Here is a 25,082-nt window from a genome sequence, read left to right on the forward strand (position 1 = left end):
CCTGTACTACTGCCACCCTGGAACACAATATGTGAGAGATGCAATTACAATAAGAACCTAGAATCCTTGCTGTCTCAGTCACAAGCCAGTACATCTGCACAAACACTATGAATACCACACCTCTAACACCACGTACACCTGTACAACACACTCTTACATATGCAGAGGTTCTAAACAAAAACATAGCTAATCAAAAAAGACCTCTGAAGCAAAAACACAGATGCACATCACACATAGTGCACAAGCCTGTGTCTCACAACCTCTAAGGCCCAGCCACAAACCCAGCATACTAGTCATAGGAGACTCTATTGTGAGACACACAGATGTGCTCCTCATCAGGCTAGACAAGGAGAAAGTCACGGCAAGTTGCTTGTCCGGTTCTAGAATCTGCCATGTCACACATGCACTCAAGTCTCTTAACAACAGGTACTGTTATGACTGTGTCATAGCCATGTTGGGGGGAATGACTTGAGACGTACCCCTCAGGACTACATGGTGAAACAAACTTGCTGAACATGTGTCCCAGGCAGGTATGTCCCTACCCTTAAGCAGCATCCTACCATCACCCAGAATGATACCTCAATACAAACAGAAAATGATTGATTTAACAATTGGCTTAGTTTCTGGTGTCATTCCAAGGGGATCTAGTACCTGACAGCCTGAGAGGACATGATTGACAGACCACGATGCTTTGCCATAGATGGCCTTCATCTGCCTACCCTAGATTTCAGGCTTCTGGCAAATGCTCTTGCCTCCCCCATAATACCACTAAATTATCAACATGAAAACTTCTTCTAAACGAAATTTAAAGGTTGTGCTGCTAAACGCTAGGAGTCTTAGCATGAAATTGCACTCATTGCAAGCATTACTCACCCTGGAGGATGCTGACATTTGTGCAGTCACTGAAACCTGGTTCAAAGCTGTGGAGAGCTCCCCAGCCTTACCAGGTTACTCATCTTACCATACTTTCAGACCCCAAATGGAGGGCTACAAAGCCAAACGAGGTGGAGTTTCAATATTTATCAAAGACAGACAAACCTCCAGGCTGGTCAAATGGTATGATACACAGGAGACACTCCGAGTGCAGTTAACTGTTGACAAAACATCTATTCAAATCATAGCTAGATACAGACCCCCAACCATGACTCAGGATGCCCATTCCACTTATTTGTACTTACTTGAATACATCAAGATGGAACCCACTACCCTGATCCTGGGTAACTTTAACTATGCAGTCATAGAGTGGAAGACCTATACTATCCCAAGCATGAATGCCCAGAGATTCCTCAACTTTGTCAATGCCAGTGCATTGGATCAGCTGGTCAATGCCCCTAAAAGAAGTGAAAATATCCTGGAACTGGTCCTAACCAACATAAGTAGCCACTGTAATACCCCTAAAGTGTCATCCTCCTTGGTAAGATACGATCATAAAGTGATCACTTTCGAAGTCACCATCTCCCCCTGACCCCACCCCTCTTGTCATGGTCAAACAAAAAAACTTTTCCAAAGCTGACTACAATCTCCTGAGAGTAGGTATAAGCAACTTCACAGCCACCATCCCTTCAGTTGGAACTAGCACTAATGTCCAAGACTACACCAAAAAACTATATGAGCACCTACATAGCTGTATGGATTCAGCAATACCTGACAGGACCAACTCATTTTTCTCAAGGAAGAATAAACCTATTTGGTGGACACCAGCAATAAACAAACTATATAATAAAAGCAAAAAATTGCTGTCCAGGACCAAGAAAGAGCCGGTGCAAAATTGTAAGCAGTCTCTCATTTGTTTGAACAAACAAATAAGGTCATTGGTGAAATCCTCTATGACTAATTTTGAGTCCAAATTGGCCACATCCACTAAGAACAATCACAAGACCTTCTTCACATACATCTGCAATCTCAAAGGTAACACCCAAATCTGCTCTGAACTGGTGGTCAATAACACTACATACACAAATGCCATAGATATAGCCAACCTGCTGGCAGACAGGTTGAATGAAAACTTCACCCATCCGTCCCTCTCATTAGTAAACCAAGACATCTCCAGCACATGCTCCCTCCCCTCATCACCAGAGAGCAGGTCTTTAATGCCCTACATGGGACCCGACAACATCCCAGGCTGTATGCTACATGAATTCAGGCATGAGGTTTCAACTTCATTAAGTACCCAATTCAACCAAAGCCTGAGCACCGGCTTCATCCCATCCAAATGGAGGATAGCCACTGTCATCCCTCTACACAAAGGTGGAGCGTCCACTGACCCAGGCAGTTATAGGCCCATCAGTCTAACTAGCCTGATCTGCAAGGCCAATGAACGCATTATCATGGGCCTTATAAACAAGGACACTGGCAACCTCCAAAAGCTTTACCCCACACAGTTTGGTTTTGTCAAGGGACATCCTGCCTCTTTAACTTGGTCAACTTCTTCGAAGCAGTCACCAAAGCCATGGATGAGGGGAAGACAGTGCACACATCCTACCTTGACCTTGCTAAAGCCATCAACACTTTTCCGCACTCAGCCATAATAAATCAATTCTCCCAGCTAGGCATCAACTTGAATGTTACCAGCTGGGTAGCTAACTGGCTCACTGATAGAACTCACTCAGTCAAAATAGAGGAAGTCACCTGTAATAGTAGACCCGGAACAAGCAGTGTACCCCAAGGATTGGTCTTGGTGCCTCTACTGTTTGGGATATACTTTTCTGAGCTGCAAGCCAAAACCAGTGGTCTGTGGCTGACCAAGTTTGCAGATGACTGCAAGCTGGGTGCTGTCCTAAATTCTCCTAGTGATGTGAACATCTTCCAAGAGGGCTTTACCCAAAGTAATAACTGGTGCCAGAAGCATGGCATCAAACTGAATGCCAAGAAATGCATCATTATCCCCTTTGGAGAAAATGGCATCCCCACCAATTACACTATTAATAAAAATGTACTAAGCATGCAATCAGTCATGAGGGACTTGGCCACCCAGGCTGATAGCAACCTGACATTTGACCACCATGTTGCCTCTGTTGTATGGAAGGCTTTCTAAATGGTCCACCTCATAAGTAAGGGTAATTCATGCAGGAACAAGAAGGTCATAACATCCCTGTACTCCTCCCTTATCAGACCCATTATCAAGTACAGTACCCCCTTCTGCATGTACCTTGCCAAGCACATGCAGCAGCTGGAGAGACCACAGAGGTTCCTGACCAGGAAAATCCAGTCTCTCAAATGCCTTTCCTATACAGCTAGGCTAAAAGCCCTGTCCATCTATTCAGTCTCATACAGACTGCCCAGAGGTGACCTGTGTCTGGCATACAAGGCCATCTCAGACCCAGCCTTGATGGAGTTCCTGCATATCCGTAAGTCAAACTCCACTCACACAACCTGCATGCAAGGCCTCAACCTTGTCTGTGACATTAACAGAACTTGTTGGCAGGATCGAGTTGTGTCCCAAAGACTCCTCCATCTGTGGAATAGACTCCCTCTCCATGTCTAGCCCTTTTTAAGAGCAACTAGGATGACTGGATGGGAAACAGAACATACACCCCTGGGATCCCACCTGTGTCCCTGCTAGACACAGGAAACAGGTGCTGACTTTGTGAGAATATGGGCAAAATTCTTGGCTAGGCTTATAATGTTGCCCCGGCCAATAGCTTAGTATCATCCTATGAACCTATGAACCTAATCACCACAAGTTACAACTTCCCATTCCCAGTGTGACTATTAATTAAGAACAAAAATAGCATAGCTGTCAGGTAATTAGCTAGATATGAAACAGAATTAAAAAAGTATGCATGTACAAATTTACAACTAATTCTGAAAAAAGGGGGAAATAAGCAGGGTTTGGACATGCGCAAGACTTCTGAAAGTAAGTCAGTGCTAAAGAATTATTGTTACACAAACGCCAGGTTAAACTATTGACTCTGTATATGCTGAAGAAGTAATTATCAAGTATAACTTAGTGAAACACTCACTTTTTTATTAAATGCAAAGAAGTATGTCAAAGATCCAGTCAGAAGTATTCTGTAGCTTGCCTGCTCTCCCCTCTGAGATAACTCAAAATAGGGTTTGTTAGTATACAAATGAGCTATGCCGTTAGCAAAGCATGCATCATTTAATCATGTATTCATTAATTTGTGTAAATAATTAATTCAACAATGCAGTGCAGTGTCAAAATCTTGCATGTTGCTTTTTCATCATAACACGCAAAGCAAAATGCTACAATGTTACTGGAAAGGGTATGTTTCTCCATGTAGTGTACTTTAATTTGTGCTGCACAAAACACTGCTGCTTTAATTGCATGTCATACACAATAGCATGACTTAACTGCACTCATCTCCTTTGAATCTCTGTTGTACAAGGCAATGCTATTGTCTCTGCCTACTTCACAAACAGAAATTTCTGTTGTACAAAAGAGTACTAGCATTACTGGAAAACAACTCTCAGTAAAAAGATAGAATCCACAACTGGCCACAGTAAAAAAATTGTAATAAAAAAGCATACAAAACACTCTGGCGCCACGGCACACAGCCTTCCAGGAGTAATACAAACACTCAAACACAGAGCCTTTTATATAATCCATTAATAAACACTGAATACATAACAATTGCTTTCAATTGATTTCCAAATTTAAACCTATAGGCAACAAGGTATCACACTTTAAAATATAGAGAGATTCTTTATAAAGTCGTTTCTCTTTAACACTATATATTTCACAAACTTGTACAAGTATTTGTTCCAAAACGCAGCCCTGAAATAAAAAAAAAAATCACTGTTGTGTCTTTCCTTAAAATGCATAGCAATATTACTTTCAGTTTTATTCTTTTTTATATCCCTGACATGTTCTTGCAATCTGGTTCTAAATTTCCTTTTACTTTCCCCTATATAACACAAATTACAAGGACACCTCAGGGCAAACATAATGCCGTCACTGTCACAAGAGAATCTACCAGAAGGGGAAAAATGAACACCATTTATTTTACCAAAACTATGAACAACATTAGAACATATACTACATTCTCCACAATGAAAAGTACCCATTAAAGTAGGATTTAAATAAACCCTATCATCAGGAGAAAAAAAAAAGACTGGAAGTTAAAACGTATTTTAAAATGTTGCCCCATCTGTAGGAAATAGAAGGATGGTGAGCTATAAGATTACCAAGTTCACCATCTTTCAGTAAAAATTCCCACCAGTTATTTAATAATTACTTATCTCACTACGATAAACCACGGTGGTGGAGCGGTTAGCGGCCTCACAACAAGAGGTTCTCCCATTTGATTCTCGGCTGGAGCGCCTTCTGTGTGGAGTCTGCATATCCTCCCCATGGTCAAGTGACGTTAAAGACATGCAGGTAGGTGCGAGTATGAATGGGTTTGCCTTCGTTGAAGGTTGGGAGTCGGGCTGGCAACTTGGCACCGTAAAAATTCACTGCCAATCATGAGCGGGCCGGAGTTCCACTGTGGCGACCCCTAACCAGGAAAAGCTGAAAGTCTACTTACTTATCTCATTACTAAGCCTATTATAGACTGACATAAAATACACTTTTTCCTTCATTTGATTTGTGTCCATGTTATAAATTTTGTTGTCAGCACCAATACTACTAAAATGGGCCCACACACCTATCCTCTGTGAAACTACCTTATACAAAGATTTTTTAACTATATTATATTTATAACCTCTATCAAGAAACATATTAAACGTTTTTTTACATTCCACTACAAAATCATCTCAATTATTGCAAATTCTATCAATACGAGGGAATTAGGAAATTAATAAATAAGGGAGAGCCTTCAGAAGATGTTTCAGATGAAAACTATCCCCATGTAAAAAATAGTTACTATTTGCAAGTTTCCTATGGAGAGATGTTCTTATACCACCATTGTCCAAACCTTCTAAAACTAAGTCCAAAAAGTTCACTTTTTTACCATACTGTATTCCATGGAAACCTAAACCACATATATTATTCTCTAAGTCTTGATGGAAATTTTCAATATTATTTTCACCTCCCCTACATATAAAAATTAAATCATCTATATATCTATAGTAACCAATAACATGGTCATGCACAAAATTGTGCTTATACAGATACCCCAATTCAAAAATGGCCATCAACAAATTAGCATACATTGGGGCAAAATAAGCCCCCATGGGTGTGCCCTGTAGTTGATGATATCGTATCTTATCAAATATAAAATAATTATTCAGTAAGCAGAAATGTGTAACCTCCACAATATAATTTGACAAGGAGGTATCTCCTAAGAAATAGGATAAGGCTTTAAACCCATGTTCATGCTTAATGCTAGTATAAAGGCTTTTTATATCCATAGTTAACCAATACATTTTTTATCACGTTATATCAGCTATTTTCTTAAAAAAAATCAGAAGAATCTCTAATGTACGATTTTAACTTTGTCACAAAAGGTTTTAGATGATTATGTATTAATAAACCTATTTTATTCAGAAAATATCTACAGGCTGTCACTATTGGGCAACTAGGAGGATTAGCCATATCTTTGTTCAGTTTAGGCAAACAATAAGAAGAAGGTATCTTACATCGTTCAACTCTTTTATCAATATCTTCCTTGGTCAAATAGCCTAATCTAAGGCCTTTCTGTAATAACATTTTATATTCCATAATAGCATTATTGTAAGCATTAATGTCACATCTCTTATAAATTTCACTAATGTTAAGATGTTCATAACACATAGCCGAATACTCTGTATGGTGTATTCTTCTTTTCTGAAGGTTTAATTACAATGTCCCTTCTCTTGCTTAAATCAGTAAGAGCATTCCATTCTAATTTAGTGAAATTGCATGCAACATTTCTACATCTTTTAAAAGCACAATATGACTGTTGTACTTGAAAATTAAACAGAGGGAAATGTTTAACAGTTTCATTAGTATATGGTGGAATAAAAAAAAACTACTACACTGAATAGCCTCTGTGTTCAAATGACAATAAGCATTTAAATCAGCCAAATCAGAAACACAAGAAATAAAACTTTCTTCACCAGAAATAGCATCATCTAAAAAACTTTCATCCCTCATATAATCAGGGTACTGAAAATTCACTTTGTTAAAAAAAAAATAAAATTCAGTTTCCTTACTAAACAAAAAATCTCTTGTTTCAAAATATGCAATTGTGGAATCACTGTGGGCACAAATTTAAGACCTAAATTTAAAACACTGCATTCAATGGAACTTAAATTATATCCAGACAAATTAACAATGAATGAATCAGGACATTATCAACAACTTTAGAAGAAGAAAGTTCAGTTCCATCTACCTCGTTCAGAATGAGGTTGAGTATTTCCTTCATTAAAGTAGTTTTATCCTTGTTGATTCCAATTTCTTTTGTGGTTTTGTTTGTACTGCTGGTCTCCTCCTTCCCTCTGAAACTGCCATTTCTAACGTTTTCGGTCGCTGTGCTTCAGGCAAAGGGGATAAGATGTATCATCACTCTCTCCCCCAGTAGTAAAACCCTCATAAGAAGCAAAAGAAGCAGTACGTACATGTTTATAACCTCTGCTCTGACGTGAACGGAAGTTATAAGTCTTTTGATTCTGATTGGCTTTCCACAAAAAAGCCCGCCTTTGCTCATAATCGCAGGCGTCTCTTTTAATTTATTTTTCTTCCTATATATGATAGATGATTCAAGATTTTGTAGCTTCTCATTAAATTCTCCCAGTATATTATCCAGTTGACTAGAAGCTACCAAAAGAGACAAATCAGAAAAGGTACACTTAATCTCTGCCTTCAACTTACTATGCTTCAGCATATCCCTTTCTAAAAGAATAGAAAGCCATTCTGTTGCACAGCGATGTGCTGCTGACACCCAGCAATTGCAAAAAGCTTTATCAGTCTCATAGGTGTAGGACTAGCATTACTGTCTGCTGCACAGACAGAATAAGGTAGATAAAACATTAAAGCATACCATCATATTTCTGTAGTACTTCACAATTGTGATATCTTGGAATTTCAGGAAAGCAGAAACTTCTGGTTTCCCCACTGGCTCTGTTATCAATGTTTACTGTGAAAACAGAGTAAGCGAGGTAAATGTAAGAGTACAGTGTTACTTTTGTGCAGTAGCATGGACCTCTGACATCTTATAATAGTGCCGCAGTTTTATTCAATGATTGCTGCAAGTACCCCTCTGCCAGTAGATCACAATACCTCTGCTCACTGTCACTGGTTCTAAACAAATGCCCTAACTCTAACTTAATTACCTGCACCTGCCATCATCGAACCCTATTAAACTCTATAGCTCTACCACAGCCCTAACTGTAACCCTAAAACTCCCACACAGTTCTTAAAGGGAGTCGCATCTTCCTAATCCTAACACTAAAACTCCAGTCCACCTGTCTAAACAGAAACTGTCTGATCACTCTACATCCTCTCACAAAATCTAAGGTCCCAATTTAGGCTGCTACTTCTCCTTCTTTTGCACAAGACAATCCCTATTTAGGTAATTGTTAAAAAAAATATGTATTAATGTGTGTATTAGCAATATGTTTAGTGCTTTTAGAGCTTGGGAAGGGTTAACACATTTATTCTATTTCATACTGCATAAATCTGTACAAACTGCGGTTGCTTTCTGACCTTGTACTGTTAGCTAAAATCTTGCTTGTGCCTTGGAAATTTACTGAGAAGCAAGTGATTTTTGCTTGCATTAGGAAAATAATGAATAGAACAATACTACTTGTATTAAACTTAGACAAGAAGTTCCGCTGTGCCATGAGAAAATGCACAGCTGTAGAGGTTACAGATAATTAGTACAAAGCCTGCTTGAAAATATGAACTGCAATCAGCCTTTGCTTGTATCTGTATTAGAAGAGTACCTTGAAATGTAACACTGCACAATAGACGCTTGTAAATGGATTAATAGTCACCAAGGCCAGGTTGTTTTTCTGAAAAGTTTCTCACAAATCTAGTCATGTCAGCAGAAAATCTAAAGTAACATCTGCTGTACAACAATGCTAAAAGTTGTGTTTGATTACGTCAGCTTAGAAGGCCATGTCTTGTAAAACAGTATAAAAATGAACATACTTCCTGTTAGTAGTTAGACAAATCCTTGTATTTGCATGTTTTTGTCTCCTTGCTGCAAGTAAATTAAAGTGCCTTAACTGAACCTTACGTGTATTGGTCTTTGAAGTTTTTTCCTTTGACAGATTGGTCCTTCGGACCGGAAACCTTCACTTTGCCTCGGATCAGACAGGCCAGGTGGCTTGAAACCGTATGGGGGAAGAAACCACATCAGTTCTTCTTATTTGAAAAGTCCTCCGACTGAATTGTCGTACAAAAGAGGCCAGCCACTTTCTGATCTGCGACTGAAGGACGGGTTTACTCGAACCAGGTGATCAATCACAAAGGCTCAGGTAAGATGAATCCACCTTCTTTTTTCTGTTTTAGTTCAGGGACTAGATTTGCATTTTGTTCTGTTAAGACTTTATTTATAAGTCAGGGACAGAAAGATTACTGTCTTGTCGTAGATCAGGAAAACAGAGCAGGTAGGCAGTCATTCTGAAGAGACTATAAAAACATCCGTGGTACCACGTTAAAAATAAGGAGTTACGTAACAATTAAAAGGGTAGAACAAAATGGGTAATAATTGTACAAAAAGATCCCAAAATCCGCGGTTAACCGAAGATGCAAAATACATGCAGTCACAGCGTGCTGCTAATATTAAATACTATTCAAAATGGGTTAATAAGTATGAATTTGATGGTAAATTAGAAAAATCCTCACTTGTCAAACTTGTCAAAAAGCTTAAATTCTAGAGGTCGGGTAAAAAGGCAACATGAATTAAGAATTCCTCAGGCACACAGGTGGATTGAGGAAGTAAACCAAAGGGAACAAAAGAGTAATAATTCAAAAGCAATGTTTTTAGATAATAGCGTCGGCCCCTCCGCCTCCCTTACTAGAATATGAGGCAAGTGAACAAGTTAGTCCACCCCTGCGATATCCTGCTGTTACTATAAGTAGAGACACTACAAAAGCAAAACCGTTTATTAGAGATCCCGTCAAGACCAGATCTCAAACACGGGCAGGAAACTCAAAAGGGGACATTGAGTTATATCAAATGGGTAGAAATTCACGATTTATGAGTGAAGAAGAAATATGCCCACTTATAGAAGTGCCTAATCCTCAGGCAGGGCAAGAAGGTCAAGACCCAACTATTTTAGTGTATAGACCCTGGACTCCGGAAGACATCTGGAAAGCCACTGAGGGAATTCCCCATCCAAAAGTTAATTTAAAAAGTTCTTAGAACATTTGCAAGAAATGAGGCTGAGTTATAATTTAAATGGAGAAGAGGTAGAAAAATTAGTCAGACAAATTGTGGGACCAGATTGGCACATGATTAGTGGCGACTGGAATCCCCATGATATTGTGCTCAGGCCCCTACCACATAGCAGCACAGAGTTAGACAACAGAGTGAAAGGTCTTACAGACCAAATCTCTGAGAAATGGAAGCCTAGGGCAGACTGGACTTGCATTAATCAATGCATCCAACAGGAAGGTGAAGCTATTGACAGATATTATGCCAGACTATTAGAATGTTTTAATAACCGTTGTGGAATGCAGGTTCCTGAAGATCAGACACATGATTCCCCATATGAGCAGCAGTTAAAGAATGCATTTCAGAAAGGCAGTATTGCACCTATAAGCAGCTTTATTACAAAACACATGGTAAATAATCGTACAAGCAGGTTACAGTCATTGCTTGAGTATGCTAGACATGCCAAAAGGCATTTTAATAGCAAAAAGAAAAAGAAAGCCCAATTATTTTCTGTAAAAGATGGAGCAGAAGTATATGTAGTACAGTCTGGAAAAAAGGGCAAGAAAAATGCCCAGGGAAACAAACAATTTGATCAACGATCAGAGGACTTTAAAAGGCGAAAGAAAAGTGGTGAATGTTTTAAATGTGCTAAGAAAGGACACTTGGCAAGGGATTGCAAGAAAAACAGGAAGGCAACCACGGAGGATAAGGAGGGTGAGGACTGACTATATGATAGTCAGGAATTACTAGAAAGGGATAGCGGAGTAAGGACAAATGAGTATGTGATAGAGGGAGTAGAGAATGTGACAGGAGAAATAGATGAAGTGCAAGACGTCACGGATAGTGAAGAAAATGAAATATTGGATTTGGCTTTATTGAGCTTAGAGCTCTATTTAGCAGACACGAAACCAGAAGTTACACTCCTGGTAGAAGGGAGGGAAGTCAGATTCTTGTGAGACTCAGGGGCATCACGGATCCTGGTACATCCCTCCAAACTGCCAGAAAATTCAGTCACCTGATTACATATTAGTAAAAGTAGCTAATGGACAGCTGTATCGGGAGCCCCTCTTCCATAATATTGTGATAACTGATCCTGTTTCAGGATTGACCCAGAAAAGCAAAATTGTTGTATCTGCAAAATGCCCAGTAAACCTCTTGGGCAGAGACCTTATGCAGCTATTTGGTATAGCAGTAGTTCCGACTATGTTCGCCATCAAATAGACAACTGAACAAGATAATAACTCAAAACTTATAAAAACCAAAAAAGGCGAAAAACAAGCCGGAAAACAGTACAAACGGAATTTAATTAAATGAGCGCTTTCGGAATAGTCAATGCTCTTCCTTCATCAGATCCAAATACAATACATTTACGTGGTTTTATAATGAAACTACGTTCCAATTAAACAATTAATAAAATCACATGTTGTAAAAACTTAAAGTAACAACCAACTTCGAATCCCAAAGCATTATATGGTTAATATACTCAAATTGTAGATCAAAAATACTTCCATTGATCTACCCTTAAATAAAAGTTGATTATATAAAATTCCTTTAAAACAGCTCAAGTACACACTAATAAAATCTGCATATTTCCCTTCTAACAAAAAGTTAACACTTAAGTGCTAGGAGTTTTAGAAAGCATTTAATAGAAATGCTTCCATTAAGCCCTGGAGGAATATGGGCAACACTCCTAATCTGGTTTGGTCTTTATGGACCATGGTGCATACATTACAAACATCACCAAACATTTAGATACCACAACTTACAACATAGTTAGTTTGAATGAAACAAACACGGCCTTCAAGAAAATCAAGGACACTTTAGATGATTTGCTGTTAGAAAGGGCCATAGATATTGATTTGTTTAATTTTTTAACAATGTTGGCTCCTAGAACACTGGCCCTGTTTGGCACACCAAAGATCCATAAGAGTTTTGTTGACCCTCCATTTAGACCTATAGTAGATGGTCGTGGGTCCATCACGTATGGTTGTGCCAAATATGTGAATACCATTTTAAAACCTTTAATACAGAAGGAGCAGCAAATATGTAAAAATTCTTGGAGTTTTTTAAGTGAACTCAGTAAGATTCCATTCCATCCTGAATACAAGTTTCTGACAATTGATGTCAGAGACTTCTATACAGTGATTCCCCCAGACCTTGGGTTTAGAGTGGATCAGGGAATTTATGGCACAAAAGAAAGTTAGTGAAAATACAATCTATGTAGTTGCGACTCTTTTGGAGATTGTCCTTAGTAATAATGTCATGTGGTTTGAAGGAAAAATATACCTTCAAAAAAACGGGGTTGCCATGGGGTCTCCCTGCGGAGGAAGCTTCGATAATTGCGTTATGGCATATTGGGAGAACATGTTATTATTCAAAAACCCATTTTTTCAGAAATATGTTGCTTGGTACACCCGTTACCAAGACGACATCTTTTTATTATGGCAAGGCCCCAGTGAAATTGTCCAAGACTTTGTAATTTCTATTACGTCTTTGACATATTTTCTTGAATTTATTTACAATTTACAGTCTGATAACATCAATTTCTTGGACATTCACATCTATAAAGACGTGTCACAGGGTAGGTTTAAAAGTACTATATTTAGGAAACCTACTTATTCTAATTCACTCCTTCATTTTTCTAGCTGCCATCCTTACTATCAGAAAAGGGCTGTCATCAAAGAACAGATCGTTAGGGCAGCTAGAATGATTTCAGATGACAACGATTTTATGAAGGAATGTGAATTAATTGAGAACAAGTTTCTTAATAGAGGGTATCCTTTAGTATTAATTTCCAAGATTACTACAGAAGTAACCATTAAAAGGCAAATAGGGCACTTTAAACCTTTATTATCTACAAATAATTTAGTTGAACAAGCTAATTTCCTAGATAAACAAACTAACGCTTCTGATGGCAGTACTAAAAATTTCACCATTAACTTTTTGTGCACATATAACCTTGACCATGCCCTTATTAGAGAAATTCTGAACAAAAACTGGGCCCTCATCACAGAAGATAGCTGTCTTAACAGTCTTTTTGGAGACAAGTCTAAAATTACTTATCGACGTGGGCACAATTTAAAATCATTGCTTGAATACCACAAAAAAACTTCAGTGTTTAGGAACAAAGGCATGACCAGATGTGGATCTTGCCAACAATGTAGGCATTTAAACACTGCATATCAATTTATAATAAATGGTAAAAGCTATAAAGTGCAGGGTAGATACACTTGTGACACTAGGGGAATTGTCTATGCAGCTATTTGCCAAAACTGTACTGCTTTTTACATAGGGAAGACAGAAAGGAAACTCAAACAGCGTATATACGAGCACCAATACACCATAGTCAAAGGAGATATGACAAATGCTTTGGCTAAACATATACATCTGTTTCCCAATCATAATTTTAAATTTACTGTACTTAAACAAGTGGTACAGGATGAGAGGGGTGGGCCATGGCAGATAAAATTGGAAATAGAGGAACTTTATGGCAAATTAGGAGTGTAGCCCATATTCCTCCAGGGCTTAATGGAAGCATTTCTATTAAATGCTTTCTAAAACTCCTCGCACTTAAGCGTTAACTTTTTGTTAGAAGGGAAATATGCAGATTTTATTAGTGTGTACTTGAGCTGTTTAAAAGGAATTTTATATAATCAACTTTTATTTAAGAGTAGATCAATGGAAGTATTTTTGATCTACAATTTGAGTATATTAACCATATAATGCTTTGGGATTCGAAGTTGGTTGTTACTTTAAGTTTTTACAACATGTGATTTTATTAATTGTTTAATTGGAACGTAGTTTCATTATAAAACCACGTAAATGTATTCTATTTGGATCTGATGAAGGAAGAGCATTGACTATTCCGAAAGCGCTCATTTAATTAAATTCCGTTTGTACTGTTTTCCGGCTTGTTTTTCGCCTTTTTTGGTTTTAGTAGTTCCGACTATGCATGGTATGGAAGCACAGCGACAAATTAATACCTTTGCAGTGCAATCAGAGGGCAAAATGTTTTATTGGTACAGCCAGGACTTGGTTACAACTGGTCCAGGGGTGGTGACCGAAGAGTTGATAAACGTAGCCATCAGCAAGTTCCCCTCCCTTGACATTGATAAACAGCATTTGTTGCACTGTACTTTGCATTATTGTAATACACCTGGACTTGATAAGGAATATGAGCAAAAATTTTTAAAAATCGTGCAAACAGATTAATATTACGTAATCTGTACTGGGACACAGAAGGGAACAGTGTAGCCAGCTGTTCATTGCCCCAGGAGTTTTTTGCACTCTATAAATCTAATCGATTACCACATGTTAGCTTAACTAAGGACAAGAATGCAAAATGGGTAGACTTAGGAGAAAAAGTCACAAGATGGGAAAAACAGACAGAGTTAAAACTGTCAGAACAAGGAATTCAAGTGCAGAAGCTGAATTGAATAACTCAGACCCACCCAGCTGTACACTTGCAGTCTAGCAAGGACAGCTGATTGGCACTCCTATTAAATGAGAAAGAGAATGCCTTACAGAATATACCAGAAAATCTCTGGTCAACAGGAAAATCAGATGTAGGACTTATTTGTACAGCGGGACCAGTTACTATTACGCCAAAGTCAGCATTTAGACCACAAAAGAGACAGTATCCCTTAAAAAAAAAGATGCAGAGGTAGGAATCAAACCTATTATAGCAGCTTTACTTAAGAAAGGGGTACTGGTGAAATCTCCTGATTCACCATGTAACACACCCTTATTTCCTGTTAAGAAAGCGAATGGAGAGTGGCGTATGGTCCAAGATTTACAAGCTGTAAATGACGCAGTAATACCAAGGGCACCTACGGTGCCAGACCCACACATCCTGGTAAATGATTTAAAACCTCAACAGAAATATTTTTCTGTGGTAGATATCAGCAATGCGTTCTTTTCGATACCAATACACCCCGACAGCCAGCATTGGTTTGCATTCACATTTCAGGGGAAAAGGTATACATATACACGACTACCACAGGGGTATTGTGAAAGTCCAACAATATTCTCACAAGAAATGGCAAGCAACTTGGTGGGGTTTACCCCACCAAGAGATAGTCAGATTTTGCTTTATGTTAATGATATCCTGCTGGCATTCCCCCACCCAGCAAGATTGTAAAGAAGATACCATAGCGCTATTACAATTTTTAGCCACTGAAGGACATAAAGTAAACAAAAATAAACTACAGCTTTGAAAAAAAACAAGTTAAATACCTAGGATATGTGATATCCAAGGAAGGTAGGACATTAGATGAGGACAGAAAAATAGCGATTTTGCAAGCACCAAAACCCACTACCAAGAAGGAAATGATGTCCTTCCTGGGTACGACTAATTTTTGTCGGAGTTGGATTCCAAACTAGGCTTTGGAATCTGCACCGTTGTCTAACCTGATTTATAAAAAGCCTATGGCAGCACAAGATTTATTACAATGGACACCAGAAGCAGAATCTGCTTTCTGCAAACTGAAACAGTTAATAGCGTCCTCATTAGTTTTGGGATTACCAAACTATCATAAATGTTTTTTTCCAAACTGTAGATTGTAAGCAAGGTTATATGACATCAGTGTTAACACAGCAGCATGGGGACAAGCAACACCCTATTGCTTATTATTCATCACAACTGTACACAGTGAGGTCCTCACTGTGTACAAGCAGTAGTTGCAGCTGCAATGGCAGTACAGGCTTCGGCCTCAGTAGTGTTGTTCCACCCTCTCACATTGAGAGTGCCTCATGCAGTCACGATTATTTTACTACAAGAAAAGGTAACATAGCTTTCCCCTGCTAGGCATCTTTCCTGTATGACCATATTGTTGAGCCAACCTCATATGACAACTGAATGATGTACAACTTTGAGCCCTTCTACCTTGCTCCCAACCCCTGCAGATGGCACACCACACAGCTGCCTGCAGGTGATTGAGCAAAAGACACTGCCTAGAAAAGATCTTACGGATGTTCCCTTGGATGATGCTGAGGTGACATACTACGTGGATGGCTCATGCAAAAGGGGTCCTGCAGGACAGAACCTAGTAGGATATGCAGTAGTTTCTGACACAGATATTATAAAAGCGAAATCTTTACCACATAGTTTATTTGCACGGGCAGCAGAATTGATTGCCTTGACATGGGCATGTACCTTAGCAAAGGGTAAATGTGTAAACATTTTTACTGACAGTCAGTATGATTTTTCTACTGTACATGTTTTTGCGCAACAGTGGAAAAATCAAGGAATGATAACACCTACTGGCAAACCAATCAATCATGCACAGTTTATTTTAGATCTTTTAAAATTTATTCAGTTACCTCAGAAAGTAGCTATTTGTAAATGCACAGCTCATACCAAACAACAGGACAGGATTTCAAAAGGTAATGTGAGAGCTGATACAGCTGCAAAGCAGGCAGCTTCAGAAGTATTTCTTTTGAAGGAGGAATTACAACCCTCTGAGATTTCAGACTTAGAAATGTTAAAGACAATGCAAACACTTACTACGCAAACTGAAAAACAAAGATGGGTAAAACAAGGAGCAATTCTCAAAAAGGGGCTGTACATCTCTAAAGAAGAAAAAACGATATTGCCGTCTAATTTGTTTAGATATGCAGCTTTGTTGAGCCATGGGCAGTGCCATGTCTCAACAGGGGGGGTGGTACAGCTGGTGAACCAAGTGTTCACGACGTATGGATTCACAAATTATTCTAAACAATTTTGTTCGTTATGCCACATCTGTAATAAACATCATGCACAAGGGGTGTTAAAGCCCAAGCAAGGGAGTTTCCCTACACCACCGTATCCATTTCATACCATTTGTATGGATTTCATAGAGTCAAATAAATGTGAAAATAAGAAGTATTGTCTTGTCATTGTAGATATGTTTTCCAGATGGGTGGAAGCCTTTCCAACTAAAAATCCAGACGCTACAACGGTGGTCAAAGTTCTTGTTAAAGAAATCATCCCTAGATTCGACATTCCAGAAAGGATCTACAGTGACGATGGCACACACTTTGTGAATCAGACCATACAGCAGTTAAGTAAATATTTTTGCATTTCCCTAAAAAATCATTGTGCGTATCACCCTCAATCAGCAGGGCTAGTGGAGAGGCATAATGGAATTTTAAAGAGCATGCTAAGAAAATTAGTAGCAGAAACAAAGAGAAACTGGGTGTATTGTCTGCCCCTGGCACTGCTGAGCATGAGAACTGTTCCAAATGCAAAAGGATTGACTCCTTTTGAAAAGCTCTTTGGTAGGGCTTACTATATACCTCAGTGGAAATCTCTCATGCCTGCAGACCAGGAAGCTGACAGTACATTAGCAGAGTATATGCGTAATTTGTTAAATTCTAAACATTTGTTACAGTTAAATTCTGTTTCAGATAAAGGACGAACCAGACCGTCAGAAGTGGCAGTGCTCCCTGGAGCGTGGATCTGGCTGAAGGTGGTCAAGAAAAAGAATTGGACGTCTCCAAAGTGGGAAGGTCCATATCAAGTGCTTTTGTCAACACCCACTGCAGTCAAAATCGCAGAACGTGCCTCTTTGATCCACCTGACGCACTGTAAATTAGTTAAAAACTTTAAACTGGACAAAAATCTTGTTACATGCCAAGAGCAAAAATGATAGAGTCCAGAAGAAACAGGAATGCAGAACAACCCTTTCCTCAGAAGTATTGCATAATCATCCTGTTAACTGTATTTGTGACAATAATCTTTTTGTTGTGGCCTTTTCTTTTCCCAGCCACACAGACTGAACTGAATAAACGTAAAATGTTACTCATAAACTGGCATCCAAATGTTAACACTTACCAGGCAATTAAATATGAGTATGCTGAGACTTTCAATGTTTCAAATTGCTGAATTTGCACAGCTTTGCCGACAGCATACGGGGGGTTATTAATGACTACAGTCTCCCTAGGGGTCAATGAGACCTGGGAGAACTTGATTTATGATACCTCAACCATTACAGCACAAGATAAAATAGCATTGCACTTGTCTGTTCCACAAAAGGGAACTGTGTGTTTTTATAAAAATGATACTGTTCAGGTGGGTTGGAGCAATTGCAATGTGACTGTTCCTTATAGATGTTACACTAAAGGTAACAAAGTAGATCTTTATTGTAATACAAACTATGATTCATTTCTTGGATTGATGCACAAAACACTTGATGAAGTAAAACATAATTCTGTTCTTTATAAACAGCTGTCTACAATTGACAGAAAAATGTTTCATGCAGGGCGAGTGTATATTCATAGCAAGGAACTACTAAAGTAGAGGATTGTTATTTTGTGTGTGACAGGAAGGCATACAAATTGTTACCTCAGAATTGGTCCGGCAGTTGTTTTTTGGGTTACCTGGTTCCGGCTATACGACACACTGCAGTTTTGCCTCATGGAAAAATTTTAAATGTCCGAGAAGTCGTCAAGATACCTGTAAATCCAGTGGGACAAATTGATGCACGTTGGAAAGACCATCACTCTTTAGGTAAAGGACTGACACACATGGACTTGAGTGATAGCATTATATCATGGGCAGGCATATTACCAGAATATGGAGCAGTGAAATCGATCTGGGAGCTGAGAAAACTGTCAAAACTTCTCGAAGTAATGAGCAACACAACTTTTTCTGCTCTTGAATTGGTGACTGATGAACTGAATGCTATGAGAACTGTAGTGCTCCAAAACCGCATGGCTCTCGACTTCACCCTAGCAGCGAGAGGTGGTACGTGCACTTTAATCCAAGAAGAATGCTGTTTGTATATTCCTGACCATAATCACGAGCTAGACAATCATCTTGAGGTAATTCAGCAAGTGTCGGTCATGACCAAACCAGGCCCAAACCCACTGACGGACTTTTTCCAAAAATGGTTTGGGGGTGGTGTACCATCCTAATGAACATCCTGATTGCCATTTGTGTAGGTATGCTCCTACTGGGAGTATGTGTTTGTTGTGGTATCCCCTGCATGAAAAGACTGGTTAAAGACCTAATAGACATTTCAGTTTCTGAAACCTTATATCAAAGTACTGAGTTTAAAGAACTGTTAAAAGACTAAAAATGCTTTCATAAGTCTAAAATGAATGACTCTCTTAACTGTAAATCCTGAGTGGAAGAGGTTAGGAGAAGAAAACAAACTGTTTATGCTTATTTTGAAAGTAGAATAAAAGTATTAATAGGGGGGAAATGTTAGAAAAATATGTATTAATGTGTGTATTAGCAATATGTTTAGTGCTTTTAGAGCTTGGGAAGGGTTAACACATTTATTCTATTTCATACTGCATAAATCTGTACAAACTGCAGTTGCTTTCTGACCTTGTACTGTTAGCTAAAATCTTGCTTGTGCCTTGGAAATTTACTGAGAAGCAGGTGATTTCTGCTTGCGTTAGGAAAATAATGAATAGAACAATGCTACTTGTATGAAACTTAGACAAGACGTTCCGCTGTGCCATGAGAAAATACACAGCTGTAGAGGTTACAGATAATTAGTACAAAGCCTGCTTAAAAATATAACTGCAATCAGCATTTGCTTGTATCTGTATTAGAAGAGTACCTTGAAATGTAACACTGCACAATAGACACTTGTAAACGGATTAATAGTCACCAAGGCCAGGTTGTTTTTCTGAAAAGTTTCTCACAAATCTAGTCATGTCAGCAGAAAATCTAAAGTAACATCTGCTGTAGAACAGTGCTAAAAGTTGTGTTTGATTACGTCAGCTTAGAAGGCCATGTCTTGTAAAACAGTATAAAAATGAACATACTTCCTGTTAGTAGTTAGACAAATCCTTGTATTTGCATGTTTTTGTCTCCTTGCTGCAAGTAAATTAAAGTGCCTTAACTGAACCTTACGTGTATTGGTCTTTGAAGTTTTTTCCTTTGACAGTAATTATGTTAGTGAAAGCGCATAAAAAATAACAAACATGAGATTTTAGGATAAAACATTTTTCATAACTTCCTTCTTGTATCTGTATACAATTATTTTCTATCTGAAGCATCTCAACATTGAAAGAAGTAATAGGAATGACTCACAATACACATCTGAAATTTTAACACGACAAAAGTTGAAATCTACTCAGCTATACTGGGTCTGAATCTGATTTGTTCTGCAAAATCTCAAATTTCCATAAAGAAGTCCCACTCTGGGCATTTCAAAATGTGACAAATTATCCTTTCCCCAAGAGCTCCGAAAACCTAAAACTCCACTACTTTTCCTTAAATCTAAATTCCACAACCCCTTACTAACTCTAAACTCCCTTTCTGTTCCCTAACTCTTAAATTATCCTCCCAGTCCCTAACCATAAAACTTCCCTCCCATTCTTAAAATCTATATTCTTCCTAATTACTGCCGGAGAAAATAGTCACACTCCCACCCCCTCCCACTCTCTCCCACAACTGCATACTTACTTTATTGAAACTCAAACAATGTGTTCAGGCTAGGTGTGACAGCTCCATTCTGTCAACACACCTGATTTACCTTGCTCAAATTCATATGAGCAGCAGCCTATACAAGCTATGATGAACTCAGATCTTGGACTTTAAGACAGTGGTCTTCCTGTGTCTGGGATTGAGATGCTCATTGTAGACCCATGTATTAAACCATTTCAAACTGCTAACTGGTATGTCACAGCTGTAAAATAGAAATTACTATAGGGCTAAGTGTTGCTTTCTGCAAATATTATAAAGCTCTGGATGTTGCTCTTCTGTTATTATAAATGACAATGTAGTCTGTCACAGCTCCAGTCAGAACCACCCTGCACCCAGTCAGTTACCTCAAAATATGACTTATTACTGCACCACATCAATGTGTTGCTTACAATGTGTCTCGTCTTTTTTTCCCTGATCAATATACAAACCTGTCTACTTCAACAGCAGTATGGTGCTAACTCTGTGTGTCTCCTGTTTTTTTTTTTTCTTTTTGTAAAATGTATGCTACTTGCGCATTGCTATAAAGTGAAAGTAAATTCTCCCATCACTAATACAAAAACCAGTACAGTGCAAAACAGTCTTTTCTAAAATTATTTTAAAATAATCTTTGTTGTTTCTGCTAGGCTTTAGAGAATAATGGAGAAATTCACACCTCTCACTGGATGCAGCAATTAAGCATTGTAGAATAGAGCATTTTACTACACTATGGTGACATTTTACTAACAATGTGTGTCTTCCTTTCATTTTTTAATTAATTTAATTGTATAGTGTGAAATATTGTTATGTCTCCATTATCATTTTGATAACATGCTAAACAAAATGTTAAACCCCCACTTAAAATTTTAAAATATGAATTGCCATCTTTCTTTCAGTCATAAAATCCAAAGAATACTGTTACAGCTCCATTGGAAAAAAATATTACAATATCAAATTTTACTTTACAAAATAATTTGAAAGTTTACAAAATGAATATATGTTTTTCTTGTTAGTATGAAGTGCAGTGTGATATGCAACATCTGAAGTCATGACCCTCAATCAGATATGTCACAATGGTACTTGTCAGCAGACAATAGGCCTACATTGTTAACAATGTGTGTGTCACACTTTTTTCTGCCAACAGTTAAATGTTGGTCTATATAGGATTTCTGAAATGTATCTTGATATATGTCACAGCTACATGTCAGTAGCACTATGCTCTTAAAAGGTTCATGACTCATATCTCTAAATATCACGCGCTACTTTTCCATTGCTACAATGTGTAGTAAAGAGGAATGTAACACTGTCAGTTAGTAAAGTAATATAAGGCCAATGCTGCTTTCTGGAATCTTTTTACAACACTATGTTATTTGTCTGCCAATTGCCAAAATAATAATAATAATAATAATAATAATAATAATAATAATAATAATAATAATAATAATACAAGTTTATTTGATACAAAGTGGTAACTCAGAAAAAAACTTCCCAAAACAATACAATTACAGTAAAAAGAGTTAAGATTAAATAATGCACAAATCAAAGGGCCCAATTCCAAAGGACTTGCTCTCAGCATAAGAGAACAATCAGGCCACTGGTGTAAGCCTATTAATAGATAAGCCGTACACCAAAGTATACTCCAAGAGCAAGACTTTTGGAATCAGGGCAGACTTGCACTGAAAGCAATGCTTTTGGAATCTGGCCCAAAATGATCATTGTTGTTTTTTTTAATGTGGAGCAGAATGTCACAGCTCCAGTGTTAAAGATCCTACAAAGCCAGAAGCTGCTTTCCAAAATTAATTTAGCATACTGTGCTTTACCTCTTTATTACTATAATGTGCAGTGCAAAATGTTATAGCTCCAGTACTTGGCCCTCCATCAGGAAACTCAGAATAAGGTTTATCAGTGCACAGTATTGTTATGTTGCTAACACTGCCCCATCATTTACCTATTATTTCAGCAGTACAACAGTACAATGTTGAATACTAGCTTCACATTTAAAAATACATTGTATTGAGACATCACTATGTTGCTAACAATGTCTGTCGTTTTAAATACTGCATGCTACTTCTAGTTGTAAAGTGTAATGCAAAATATCATAGCCCCTCCACTCCCTGCCCTGTTTCGACTCCAATCAGAGTATTGGAGTCTTGGTATTTGAGAATAGCACTTTCTTACTAGAGAGCAAGAACTGTTACTACAAATACATGTTTCCTCAGGAAACAAAAAGCAAAGTAGATTGACACTGCACCAGTCTGAAAAAAATCTACAATACCATATAGCTTTCAAATATTATTTTAAAATACTGTGTGTTTCTTCTTTGTTTATAAAATTTGCAATGCAAAAATCACAGCTCCAGTGATGACCTCACATCATGCATCAGGGAATAGAGCTTGTCAGTGCCGAATACAGAGGGTTATGACTGAGTCCTTGATCATAACCAGAATATTGTATGTTCAAGATATGGTTCCCAAGAAACTCACCTCAAGAGCAGAGCAGCACACCTTTCAGTTTTTAAACATTCCTTTAATTCACTTAAAAAGTTGAAAGAACAGGGTTTGAGTCAATATGTCATTTTCTATACAATAACATATAAGAAACTCTAATACTAGCAGTTTTAACTGACAGCAATCTTAAATTACTAGGGCAGAGTAAAAATACTGACCAAACTTAGGGATAGTTAATAACAAGTCAGTGGGAAGAAATGAAAGTGTTTACTTTCTGGCAAAGTTCTTTGCAGGCCAGCACTGTCTATTGTAATATCCCTAGTCTAAGATCTATCCCAGGATTTACTAATCTTCCGTGTAAGACTAGATTAGTCTTATACGGAAATGCCAGTCTAAGAGTATGATGGCAGCGCATCGTACATATTAACGAGGGTGTGCTGCCTCAAGCTGCCTCTAAAGCTTACATGGAGCATGGACGAGTGTATGGGGCATGTCGGACTGCTGAGCAGTCCAAAAATCCACATCCCTGCACTGACAAAACCCAAGAAATGTTGAGTTACATGAGCGAGTCCGCTCACATGTGTACATTGTAGCACTACACTCCCCCATATGTTAAACCTCGTACAAATTTAAAAATTAAAAGAAATTTATTTTTTTTTGTTTTATTTCTGATATAGCTGCCCGTGTTTGCACGGGATTGCCCATTGCTTAGCTACAGCTACCAGCTTAGAGACCAAAGGGGATAATAAGAAAAAAAATATGCAAACTAAGTGAAATAGCAATAGCGTAGTGGTTAGAACCTTCTCACAAAGTGGAAGCATTCCTGGTTTGAGTCCCACTACTGCATGTTTAATTTTCTGTTGGAAATCTGTATACAAAAATATTTCCTGACATTTATCATGTATAAGTTTTGTAAACAGCATTCAAATGTTATATGTAGTAGTGAACGAATTATATATATATATATATATATATATATATATATATATATATATATATATATATATGAAGGTGAAATGGTTATGCATTCTGAGGCATGAGTAACTTATTTTAAGCAATATAATGCACTGCCAAGCACATTTTAACAGTATTTAGCATATTTAAAACCAATTTCTCATAGCTGAGCACCGCGTTAACAAGTGCAATGTATTTTTGCATAGCTGTGCACTGTGCTTACCAGCACAAATACATTGTATTTGCATGTAGCTGCGCACCGTGCTAACCAGCGCAACGTCAGGTAATGTCGGGCAATGTCGAGCAACAGTGGGCAATGTTGGGCAAAGTCGGGCAAAGTTGAGCAAAGTCGGCTAAACACAGCCACACCTCCTTTACTGTACCTTAACCATTCAGGTCTGACCAGTAGGAAAATAAAAAGCAGTGACAGGGCTTAAACTCAGGATACTGTGCACTATAGTCACAGTACATAACCACTAAGCCATGACAGCATTTCATAACCATGCACTTTCAACAGCCACATATCTATCAAAGGAATATTAAACATTGCCAACATCAGCTAAGCAGGTGTGCCTACAATTGAGTTTTTTCAAAACTGGCCAATCACAAATAAGTGCGGGAAATGAGGCATATTTAAGCTCCATAGGTGGAAATACTTGCCATAACTGGTTGTAGCTCCCTTCTGCAGTCAGCATGGCCGGTGTTGGAGAAGGCACTCGATTTCGAATGCAATGCTAGGGCATTGAGGAGACCAAAGTAATGGTTTGTCTCCTTGTCCACAATCATGAGGAAAGACTCCTACAGGGCCAGTACCAGGGCATCCAATATAAAATGGAGGCCTGGAACAGTCTTGCTCGAGATCTCACCAGTGCCACTGGCATTCCTCGGACTGGTGAGCAGGTCAGGCACCATTATTCTGACCTGAAGCGACGTAAGGAGGATCAACTGGACCAGTGGATCCAGGAGTCCTGTGCGATGCCTAATGCCCCAGTACTGAATATGTAGCCATTGTAT

Source organism: Protopterus annectens, chromosome 5.part1, assembly GCF_019279795.1.
Source record: "Protopterus annectens isolate FY-2018-M chromosome 5.part1, PAN1.0, whole genome shotgun sequence".
Lineage (NCBI taxonomy): Eukaryota > Metazoa > Chordata > Ceratodontiformes > Protopteridae > Protopterus > Protopterus annectens.